A 6,000-nucleotide genomic window follows, 5' to 3' on the forward strand; every position below is an offset into this window, starting at 1 on the left:
CCCAGGGTGAGGTGCGTGCGCCTACAAATAAAGTTTTATATTAATAATAATAGTTGTAATTAAAATCACATGATAATTGTGCAAAACTGCTTATCAGTTGGCTGCAACACCTGTAGCTGTTATAAAAAAAGGAACGCGCACACAATGCGTAAAGACGCACAGTGGCGTATCACTGCTGGAGGACGAGGTGCACGAAACTCCAGAGGGAGCGGATCTTCAGAGACGAGCGAGGCCTCGGCAGGATCACCCCTTGAGGACGAGGTGCTGTGGGAGGACGGAAGAGGTGCTGCAGAGGGAGAGAGGATGAGATGGTGGGGAGCCTCCGGCCCGCACTCGCCACTAAACAACCGGGGACTTGAAATTAAATATTGTAATGTATGTAACAGAAACATGCGTGGGACGAGCGTGCATGATTTATTTTGCTCTGCAATGGAATCTATTTCCAATGTAGCAAAGCAATGTTACTTGAAACAAAATTGACTTAAGTAAAAATAAAATTACAGATTTTAGAATGTACTCAAAAAAGTACAAGTACACAAAAAGCTGCTCAATTACAGAAACGAGAGTAAATGTAATTTGTTACTTTTCACCCCTCCACAGGTGCAAGGAAAGTTACTGATCTGTAGATGTTGCAGGAGGTGAAGTAGGAAGGTGACCAAATCATTGCCCAACTTGATGTATTTTTAGGTTGACAAATTGTTATGTCGTGATTTTTTTTTTCTATTAATCATTCATTGCCTCTGTAAGAAAATAACAATTCTTTGTTTCAATTTTTATTTTATTTTTTCAAAGCTATAGGAGCCATAGCAAAAGAGTCAAAGAGCAGGTTGCAGACCCCTGCCCTGAGAGAACCACAGCTGAACATCTGGCCTGGCATCACAGTCCATCAGTTCTGCCCCCTACATTCTGATTCTGATTAGGTCCTCCACAGTATCAGTGTGAAGATTGGCTCTCATATCTGACTTTAATCCGATTTTGTGTTGAGAAGCCTCTCTCGCAGACTGATGATGATATTAGGCGCCGCGCTGCGCGTGTATGCTTTCTCAAAGCTGTTTTATGCTTGACGCATCAACGCGGAATCCGCATGAAACAACGCATGTCGCATTTATACTTCGTGCAGCTTCCGCTGCCAAACTGCAGGGGGCAGTGTATTACAAACACACGCCAACCATGGTACAAAAGTACAGTAGAAGAAGTAGCCGTTGTTTACAACATGGCAGCGACGGCGAGACTGTGTGTCTACTTCTCCTATTTCTCCTTGAGGAAGAGGAAATTTGTTGTCGTTTGTTACTACTGAGACGGAAAAGAAACCAAAGGTGGTCGACTCTTCCTTTAAATCGTAGGAGCCAACCTTCCAGGAACTACAGTCCCTGTACCACATGTGTTCCTGGCTGATGCTGCATTTCCTCTTCAACAAAACCTGATGCGGGAATTAACTGCGGTCAAATCAGCCGCACGTTGTTTTCTTGTGCGCGAATACACTAACACTTACGGTAATCACAATGAGCGCCCTGCAGAGCTGCTGGAAGAGAGAAAAATTAATTAAGTATATTTCACCCAACTTTGACATAAAATAAACCTTTTTCCTACAAGTAGTTCATTATTCATATTTTGATTAACTTAGCACTTCATAGACTACATGCATGCATAATATTGAGTACCTTTACTGTGTACTTTTTGAGTAATCCTGTCAAAATCATATACATATCACAAATTCTGGATTTTTCACCCAACTTTGATGTAGAATAAAAATATAATTTTCCATAAGTAGTTCATGAATCATGGACTACTTATGGGAAATTATCTTTTTATTCCACATCAAAGTTGGGTGAAATATCCTTAAATTTGTGATCTGTATATGATTTTGACAAAGGATTACTCAAAAAGTACACAGTAAAGGTACTCAATATTATGCATGCATGTAGTCTAGGACCTACTAAGTTCAGTGAAATATGAATCATGGACTACTTATGAAAAATTATCTTTTTATTCCATGTCAAATTTGGGTGAAATATCCAGAGTTCGTGATCTGTACATGATTTTGACAGAGGATTACTCAAAAAGTACACAGTATTATTCATGCATGTAGTCTATGAAGTGCTGAGTTAATCAAAATATGAATAATGAACTACTTGTGGGAAAAAAGTTTTTTATTTTATGTCAAAGTTGGGTGAAATATACTTAAATGTTTTTTCTCTCTTCCAGCAGCTCTGCAGGGCGCTCATTGTGATTACCGTAAGTGTTAGTGTATTCGTGCACAAGAAAACAACGTGCGGCTGATTTGACCAGGCAAACGCGAACCACGGCTGGCTTGACCGCAATGGGAAACCCCAGGTATACTATATATCTATTGGTGAACATGATAAAAACGTTTTTGTATGTCAACTGTTAACACGTTTTTTTTAACTGTTTTTCCAACATGGTTTTCTCTCTTTCTATCTGTACTGTGTATAACCTGAACATTGGCAAAACATTATTTTTTAGTAGTATTTGTAGAGTTGTATACTTGTGCAGTTTCCTTTCTTGCAACATATTTTCCCTTTTTCTATCTGTACTGTGTACATGCCCGTGTGTGTGTGTGTGTGTATATATATACACGTATATTCCTGTTTTTCTGCTGCTGAAACTCTGCAAACCAAAGGGCATCATCTCATCCTCATCTCATTGTATTAACAGGAAAAAACCTCAGCGATGCCCAGCAAATCTACAACTACCATCATTAACGTGCCAAGAGGGTGATAGAGAACAGCTTCAACATCCTGGGACGACCGATGGAATTCCACCCACAGAAAACTGAAGGCCTGTGTAGGCCTGCACAATTATTTAAGCAGCACAGATGCTACCAACTCCCCAGCAACTAGTTCCATCCCTCCCAGATTCACAGACTTCTCTACACACGCAGGGGTGATCCTGTGAGTGGAGGGCAGTGGGAGCAGGCCACAACAACTTGTTGGACATTGGCTGTCTCAGCAAAGCACGAGCTAGATCTCAGGTCATTGTTCCTGACACCACAGGGTTTTGTTCCCTGGCAGGAGAATGTAATCAGAAGGTATGCTGAACAAGAATGAAGAAAATACAGGACTGCAGTGAATTAGAAATACAAAACTGTTTTTATTGCAACACACTAACAAATAAAAAAAAAAATTGCACTTCTTTGTGACCTCTATTCTATATTCTCATACAGCACTTGGTAGATTGTATGTTTGACTGCCTCAACTTTGTGTGCTGGGATGGATTACAGCATGTCAGTATCCACACAGCCAAACCTTGTGTGTGCTGTGTCCCTAATGGTGGCTGTAACGGTGGCTCTCACTTTCTCAATATCTACTCATCTATTTTCAAGCAGGTCAGCATCTCTCTTCTTCAACTCTGGTCCTGGCGACACACATCTTGAGGAACTCCTTTTACCTGAGTAGTACGGCAGAAGTGATCAGAACCAGAAAAAACTTTATTTATCCCAGAGAATTAATTCCCAATTAAGAAAGCACTGAGTGGCATATAAATAAACAATAATAATGGACCAACACTAATAATATATACAGTATAATGTTATCCAAATAATATACACATATGCAGAAAACAAGGGGGTCATGATATAAGTATATAAGTCAGGCCACTTGCGGCCCTTGGTTTAATTTAACGCGGCCCCCAAAGTAAATGTACAAAATGACTGAAAAAGACACAAAACATGAGCAAGAATAAATAAATAAAAAATAGAATTACAACATTGCAGGAAAATACAGTAAAAGACCAGAAAAACACAGAAAATACTCCAAAAACACACAGAACTAACAGAAAAATTAACGAAACAACAGTAATACACAAAAATTACTCAAAGATATACAAAATTACAGAAAATGACAAAAGTACACCAAAAGACAAGAAAAAAAAACTCAGAAAACCCACAGCACGAACAAAAAAGCAAGACAACAGAAATACACAATATGACTCTAAAAAAACATATTTTACAGGAAAAATACACAAAAAAACAGAAATGCACAAAATGCCTTCTAATGAGCAAGACAACAAACATACACAGAATGACAGAAAAACACATCAAATGACTATAAAAACTCTTTGTTCTTTCCGGTATTAATACTCAGATCACTCATTATTCTAAATGCTGACATTCATGTTGATCATGTGACCCTCCGATCAAACGCATTTTTGTGGCCCCACTGTGATAAAAGTTGCCTACCTCTGATATAAGTAAAGAACAACATAAAAATCACTCAAGTTCAATAGGAAAAAATAAAAACACTTACCACCACTAAAAGTAGGAGACTGTGGTTCCACAAATGAGGAGATGAGGATACATATGAAGAGGCCGAAGGCAGCAATGATTGTCCGTGCAGCTCTTCTGCGTAGTCAAGGCTGTTTTATGCTTGACGCATCAACGTGCTGCGTGGAAATGAGACGCACGGAATCCGCATGAAACAACGCATGTTGCATTTATACTGCATTACACTTTGTGCGGCTTCCGCTACCAAACTGCAGGGGGCAATGTATTACAAACACACGCCAACCATTGTACAAAAGTACAGCAGAAGAAGTAGCCATTGTTTACAATATGGCGGCGATGACGAGACTGTGCGTCTACTTCTATTTTTTTTGTCGTTTGTTACTACTGAGGCGGAAAAGAAAGCGAAGGTGATCGACCCGTCTTTTAAATCGTAGGAACCCACCTTCCAGGAACTGCAGTCCCTGTACCACATGTGTTCCTGGCTGATGCTGCATTTCCTCTTCAACAAAACCTGATGTGCCAATTTCCTTTTTTATTTATTTCTTTTTTTTTTACATGTCTGCACATGCTGTCAAAGGTCAACACTACAAAAAGTGCAATCATTATGAGACAACAATGCATGATTTGTTATTGCAATAAAATAAATTGATTTATTTTATTGCTTAATTGTGACCATCACCAGCCCTCCCTAAGGAAAGGGTAGGAAATATTTTATTATAGGGAGGATATAAAAAGGGAGAGCAGTGTTACACCTAGGTGGAGGGGGAGGGGAAAGGGAGCAGGGAGGAAAGACTCGAGGCAGGAAATAAAAAGTGTGGGGAAGAATAGATTATTTTACAGTGAGGGTGAGATGTGAAGTTGTAGAACATATTGTGCTTATTATGTTGCGTAATCAAGCCAGTATGGTGACAAGTGTGAAGCTTAGCTATAATGGTGGTGGCTGTGGACAGGGGGAATGAGTGAGTGGTAATACCTAAAGCAGATATTTGGGATTAACATGTCTCAAGTTAAGCCCAGTATGAGTTTTATCCCACATCCCAAGGCGTGCCAGTGCATCGTAGATCAGTATATGTGCAAAAACCGCTACCGCAAACCCAGGAACTGCCCCGGGCCCGCAGATGCAGCCAGGCCAGCAGAAAGAGCGGGGGCCAAGGAGCCCCAGGCCAACCCCCCACCACGGCCGAGCAGCCCCCCAGACGCCCCCGAGATCCCAGGCCGAGAGGCAGCCACCGCCTCCCCCACACACATTCGAGGAAGCCCCAAGCAGCCGAGCACCCAGCGCATCCCGCCACCGACCCCTTGTATGTCAACTGTTAACGCAACATAATTAGTTTTTTTTTCTTCTTTTTTTCCAACATGGTTTTCCCTCTTTCTATCTGTACTGTGTATAACCTGAACATTGGCAAAACATAATTTTTTTAATAGTATTCGTAGAGTTGTATACTTATATATTCTGTATTTTTTTATTTTTATTGTGCAATTTCCTTTCTTGCAACATGATTTATCCTTTTTCTATCTGTACTGTGTACAGGCCCATGCATGTATACATGTTCCTGTTTTTCTGCTGCTGAAACTCTGCAAATCCCCCCTTGTGGGATAAACAAAGGACATATCATCTCATCCATGATGAATTCATGTTGGGTGTGGGATACATATGTATGTGTATATACGTATATATGCATATGTGTGTATCCATAAAATGAAGAGTCCGTCCTTAAGACTGCTCTACTGTAAAGTGCCTTGAGATACCATTGGTT

The 6,000-nt window shown here is 40.3% G+C and overlaps 1 long non-coding RNA gene across 2 annotated transcripts; it reads left to right on the forward strand.

Moving 5' to 3' along the window:
* Nucleotides 1-1,194: 1,194 nt before the first annotated feature.
* On the forward strand, nucleotides 1,195-3,149 carry LOC114466770 (uncharacterized). 2 transcript variants are annotated; one of them, XR_003674466.1, is made up of 3 exons: nucleotides 1,195-1,493; nucleotides 2,206-2,334; nucleotides 2,677-3,149. It is a non-coding gene; the product is annotated as an uncharacterized LOC114466770 (long non-coding RNA). The 2 variants fall into 2 exon arrangements; XR_003674467.1 differs by having other exon boundaries at nucleotides 2,209-2,334.
* The last annotated feature ends 2,851 nt before the right edge of the window (nucleotides 3,150-6,000 follow it).

This window comes from Gouania willdenowi, chromosome 7 (genome assembly GCF_900634775.1).
Source record: "Gouania willdenowi chromosome 7, fGouWil2.1, whole genome shotgun sequence".
In the NCBI taxonomy this organism is placed as follows: domain Eukaryota; kingdom Metazoa; phylum Chordata; class Actinopteri; order Blenniiformes; family Gobiesocidae; genus Gouania; species Gouania willdenowi.